This window comes from Micropterus dolomieu, linkage group LG20 (genome assembly GCF_021292245.1).
Source record: "Micropterus dolomieu isolate WLL.071019.BEF.003 ecotype Adirondacks linkage group LG20, ASM2129224v1, whole genome shotgun sequence".
Lineage (NCBI taxonomy): Eukaryota > Metazoa > Chordata > Actinopteri > Centrarchiformes > Centrarchidae > Micropterus > Micropterus dolomieu.
In genome coordinates this window covers 9,542,186-9,548,396 of record NC_060169.1, presented here as the reverse complement: position 1 = coordinate 9,548,396, position 6,211 = coordinate 9,542,186, and the positions used below count along the sequence as shown (strand labels likewise).

Below are 6,211 nucleotides of genomic sequence, written 5' to 3'. Positions count from 1 at the left end.
GATTTATTCACACACTTTAAAAACATTTATTGAAAGTTCTTTTCTTTTTACATGTTTATTTACAACATTAAATGTTGAAATGTTTATTGTAATAGGTTGTATATTAACTTATTGTCAGAAAACTGGTAGTTCTATGTAAAATAAGACATTGAGCAACCCCGTATCGCAAAAATGGTATGATCCTTGTTTCACTGCGAAAATAAATGACAAAAATGTTCTTTTGTTTGATAGATCAAATTTTGGATTTTGTTTACCATTACACCCGTAACTCATCCTTAAGGCTTCGATTGTGTTGTGTGTTCATTATCTGGAGAGATTTTATGTTCCTCAGTGGTATTTAGCTGTCAACAAATTATTTCTGAGAAGCATTTACTTCTTTTCCCCTGATTCTTCTGTAAACCGCAGTTTTAAAGTCATCATCCACACTGCTAGATTGTAGGTTGATGTAACAACAGCATTGCACATGTCTGGGTGTCTTATTGAAGTAATTAGCCTGTCTTAACCTTTAATCTCACTAAATTCCTCTGCCTCACCAGATGAGACTCACCTGGCCCTGCTCAAAATTGTCAATTATGCTTTCACATGGAAAATGGTAACCACGCCAATTTCCTCTCTCACTCGCTTTCTTCTCTTGAATCACTTTGTCTTTCTTCTGCCTTGGGACTGTAATTGCACATTTCATAATGACACTAAGCAGGCATAGGCACAGATAAAGAGGGATAAGAGCGAGAACTGGAGAAGGGGAGAGATCGTGTCCCCAGAGTACCCCGTGTTTCCATCTTTATTGATGACAACCACAAGTGAAGTTTGGAACCTCTGAGCTCTATCCTGTCAACATTTCAAGGAAACGAGACAGCATGGGCTCACTTGTATCAGGATGATGTTAAAGTATAAGCTATGTTTTGTCCAAACCCCTGCAGCCGTGGTGCAGGACTGTTTTATGCACATAGCAATCTGCAGGAGGCTAATTTAAAGACGTCTGTTTCCCATAGTAAACAAAGCATTTACAGCTTGTGTGGTAGCATTCAACAAGTTTTCAGTGCAGTTGATCTCAGTGCGAGTGATAACGCATAAGATTTGAAGGGAGTTTATGGAGACTTTATAATCAAGCAACAGGTCTTTGATATGGTTGGGATACGAGGGTAAAGTCAACAGCAACAGCAAGTGCTCACAGCTATGAATTAAAAAGGGAGGGGAAAAAATGTGTCTCCTGACTGCATGTTGCTTAATTCTCTCTCTGGGTTCTGGCAGACCAAGCCCAATGTTAAGTGGCTTCTTGAGTTTATCCAGCGAGGTCAGAGGGAAAATAAAAACATCACGCGAGAGCTACAATTACAGCCCTCGAACATGACAAGCGTCTGTTTTTGTGCTTTTGACTGAGGGCCCACTTTTAATGGTCGGTTCTGGCTGCAAGATAAACAAACAGTCATAGGGTTAGCATAACCCCCATCTACAAGCACTAGCCAGCCCGGGCCAACGAGACAGCCAGAGAAACTGAACTTTGCCGCAGTGCTAGGCAGCAACAGCAGAAGCAGTGGTGGTTTTGGCGGCAGGGTAAATTACAGCATGGAGCAAAGCTGTGGTTTGTATACAGCGTACTCACACACTCACTTGCTTTTCACTCTTTCTCTCTCACACATTCTCAGGCCCGCAGTACTCTGTACTCCTCCTTTCTGAGTATTTGACAAAGGTGTTCAGGTTAGACACACAAATGCACAAACATATATATATATAAAAAATACATACACACACACACGTCTCTTGGGTGGGCTCTTCCGTTTCCCATAGGTGTCTCCAAAGCAAGGCCAGTAATCAACATGGCCTCTGGCAAGACTTCTAACCTACAAACCTACTGACCTCATCAAGACACCAGTAATCTCTTAAATTATTGGTTCCAAATCATGTGGGAGAATCTAAGCTAATGGGATCTCATTATATGGAGCATAAAATGAATCCCATCAGGTGACATTTACATGTTGCATCATTGTGTATTCCCAACCGGTCAGGCCCGAGGGGCTAATCATGGATCAGTTCAGCTAGATTTCCTCTTAGACTGACACCCTGTTTGGAACAGGAATGAGATAAATGCAGATGATTTCTGATTTTTGGGTTACAGTAGTTGTGTAGTGATAGCATACGGTCTGTGTGATATTGTGAATAATAGATGGATGCACTCAGTGGTTATGGCCTGCTGTACTTTTGGTTGTGGATGATGTGCACATTATGCTAACACTAATTGTGATAACATACATTGGCATGCTGTGTGTTTTACAATAATGGTTAGATTTATTTTCCTACTGCATATTCCCTCATTATATACTTTGTAGTGTTTGAGCCAGGATTGGGAGGGGGTCAGATGAGCCCATTAGTAGTGTTCTAGGGAATCACTGCTCCATACCAGTGGGATATGATCATTACGGTAAGAATTTGTCTGTCGGTCTTCCGTCCATAGCATTTTTGAGTATCAAAACTATACAGAGTGACATTTCTGTGTGATTCTTGTTTTTCAGCTTCTGCCAACAGACTAATTTTCTAGATTGGCTAATGCTAACTCATAACAACATAAATCATTTACTACTTAAAAATTCTGAAATTGAGAAGTCTTCAAACTGCATTGATTCTGCTCTTGATTTTATGGTGGACTATTGGGCTCTGGGAGGTTAAACTGAGTGGGTTGCAATGGTGCACTTTGGTTCAAACCCTGTACTCTATGCTTCATATTCATTTAATATCCATATACATTTTATTTAACTTTTCTAGAGAATTACATTGTTAGGTGACAGTGACACATACATACCATTTACTTAGAATTATGGTCTATGTGTGAAGGTAGTGAAAACAATTAAGCCAGGTTGTAATGAGAAAACACTGCAGTTTGAGCCTTTCCTCCACTGTGCCTCATTGTCTTTGAATGTGTAAACAAACTCGTCTTTGAACATGTTTTCTCGGCCTTTGTACATTGTTCACACCTGCTGCTGATTTCCTCTAACAGATGCATCCATACTTTAGGGTCACCATGCACCCTCCTTGACGGTGTTGTTAGCATACAGCTACACATTCACAGGCCTTCTGTACAGACACAAAGACACCGCTCACAATTAACAATGTATTCTCACATTATTATGTACACATAGACAAAGGAAAAACACAAATACACACTGGCAGGAACACACCCACACGCCCACACACCTGCTGCTCATCCTCCTCCACAGCCCCTTGTGTTAATGGATGGGAGTCTAATTACTACTCTCACACTGGGACTACTTTCTCCACACTTGCCTCCCAGCACATGTGTGCATGTTGGTGTGTGAGTGTGTCTGGGAGTGGTGGAGTTAGCTGCTGTCAGCACAGAGCTCACACACACTGCTCATTAGCAGACTTTCTCTCTTCCTCTCCTTTTGCTTGTTGCTCGACGCGTTCGCACAGAAACACACTCAGCTACATACAAAACACTGTTAAACACAGCGTAGTGTTCAGCCGAAAATCAAGGGTAGTAGCAGCTTAGCTTTGTGTATACATTTTATTTTAAGTATAGTTTATTTCCTCTCTCTCTCTCTCTCTCTCTCTCTCTCTCTCTCTCTCTCTCTGTCTGTGTGTGTGTCTGCCTTTTTCTCTCACAGAGATAGCTGGAGACAGAAAGAGATGATTGGTGCGCCTAAAGCAAGACACAAACCAGACAGACACACTTCCCCATTCAACCACCACAGTTCTGGTTAAAAATAACGACAAGGAACTGACTCCTTCTCTCACGGTACTAATGCACACATCTGCATGCACTATCACACTGACACACACACACACATACAAATTCACAAACACAGTGGTGGTGGCTGAGGTATTCTGAGTCTGTGTTTTGACACGGTCTCGTCTGTGACGCAGTCTGTGTTGTACCATAAACTGCCTCTGCACTAGAATGACCTCCCCCACCACTTCCTCTGTGTCTGTGTGTGTTTCATCTCCCCTGTGGTTGTCAGACTCGAGGTCTAAGTGGAGCACAGAGGAGTAGACAGGTCTTCAGAGGAAAAATCGCTGTTGAGAACGTCTGCAGCTCACAAACAAAGGCCACCTGGCTCCTAGCAGCGGGACAGAAATGTGCTCTCCTCTGTGCTACAGTGACAAGTGTGTGCTAATAAGGGTCCACACACTCTTGAGGCCTAATTAGCCCTTCAGCTAATGTGGTGCTAATCATTCACAAATGCTGAAAAATCAGCCTGCTCTCATTTGCTTGACCCATGTTTTCAATCCTGCCTACAACATGGTAAAGAATGGAGTTAAAACGTGTATAATAATGCACCTGTGTTGTGTGTCATGTTTAATGCTTTGGTATTAAGGATGAAATAATATTGTTGTGGTCATTGCAGGCTTTATTCTAAATGACCCACTTAAATATTTTTGTTTGTGACCTTGATATTTAGGAAAAGTCACAGCACTTGCTGCATATGATTAGAACGAGAAATTCATTTTCAAAATCTCACCTTTTGCAGTTCTGGCTCTAACATTTTTCAAACTTTTACTCCATCCTCCTCTGTCATTAACCACTCACACAGCAACTTTCCTGTTAAAGGCCCAATCAGTAATATTTCTTTTTTTTTTGTGCAGTAAGTATTTTTTGGGGCACTTTTGCCACAAACCTTTGACTCTATCAGAGTGGATAGAGTCAGGAAACAAGGGGGAGAGAGATGAGGGGCGACACGCAGCAAAGGGCCACAGGTTGGATTCAAACCTCGACCGCTGCAGTAAGGACTCACCCTTGTAAATGGGGTGAGGTAAATTTCTGACCCTAAAAATAAGAGTTTATTCATGTACATAATTAAAGGGATGTTTTATAGACAGACAATTTAAGTTTTGTGTGCTTGTCAATGTTTCAAAATAATATTCTGTTTTCCTACTGCATTTAAAAAAAACATTACCATCACCAGTATCATGGTTATCTGGTGTAAAGCTATGGATACCTATGGTTAAGGTTTAGAGGTTTTTGTGTTACTTTTGCTGCTGCCGTGCAGTCACTCTGTTTAGTCCTTACATTCACTGAGACAGAGAGCGGCGATAACTGTGAGCAGAAGGTTTGCATTGACATTACATTTTGGAGGATTTGCATGTCGACTGTGCTTAGGCTTCTTATCTTTTGTAGAAACCCCTTACTATGCTGAAAAATCCATTTAGCATTAGTTCTAGTTCTAAAAAACCTCTTAATTAATTAATAATTAAAGCAGGTTACACTTCTGAGGACAGAAGTCTGTGCCTTTTTAAATGCTTCACATTCATGATTTTCTATTCCCTGCACTGTGGGTAGAGCTGCAGCTGTACACAACAGTGTCCTCAAAAAGCACCACATCATCCATCACATGAACATCAGTTGCCAAAGTCACAACCCCTTGATAAGATTGTCGTACAAAGCAACAGTGTTTGGTCCACAGATAAAGAATGAAAAACAAGAATTGAGTCTTACAGGCGGCTATGCCAAAAGAGTATGGCTTCATCGCTGTCTAGCTGACCTCATCGACTACTCGCTGTTGACTGGCGATGCAGAAGGAGGGGAGACGGTGGGCAGAGACCAGCACCCGAGTGGACCCCCGGGCCGCTCGATTGCTCAGCCAAGTCGAAAATGTGTTCTCAGATCTTTGCCTGACATGCTGTCCTCTGGGATTAGGCCTGTGTGTGTGTGTGTGTGTGTGTGTGTACATCGGGGAGGAGAGGAAGCACTGTTTGGCAGAAATTCACACTGATCATCCTTGACTTGTGTGTATGTGGTTTAAAGGGCATGGAGGTGTGTTTGTATGAAGGAAGGCAGTCTGATGTGTGACGGTTTTACACAGGTCTGCTACAAATATGAAATGCCAGATCACAGGGATCATCTGTTTGTAGGTATGTGTGTGCACATTAGTGGTTACACAGGAATCATTTGAAGCATTTAGCGTGTGCTTGAGCTCATGTTTGTGTGTGAACATTTGATCACACCAAGTGCACTTCAGACAGCGATTACAGGAATAGAGGTGACTAGAGGTGCGTATCTGAATTTATATGTTTGAATGGTAAAGAGAAACATTTTTCAGGTGTGTGTGTGTGTTTCATAATGTAGTGGAGGCAGTGAAGCCATGATGCCTCCCTGGGCTAGTTTCCAACTGGAACACTTTGTCAGATTGAGCGACCTTCGGCTGACAGGCCCAGAAGTTCACTGGACCGTGTGTGTGTGTGTGTGTGTGTGTGTGTG

General features: G+C 42.0%; 1 protein-coding gene across 14 annotated transcripts in view; it reads left to right on the top strand.

The window, feature by feature from the left end:
- Nucleotides 1-6,211, top strand: part of LOC123959195 (transducin-like enhancer protein 3-B) — a 187,296-nt gene that overhangs the window by 116,625 nt on the left and 64,460 nt on the right. For 2 of the 14 annotated variants that reach the window (XM_046033136.1, XM_046033134.1), the window contains exon 2: nucleotides 3,621-3,751. The exons of the other annotated variants lie outside the window; for them this stretch is intronic. The gene's annotated coding sequence lies outside the window, so the exon portion shown is untranslated. The remainder of the gene's footprint in view (nucleotides 1-3,620; nucleotides 3,752-6,211) is intronic. 14 annotated transcript variants of the gene reach the window in all.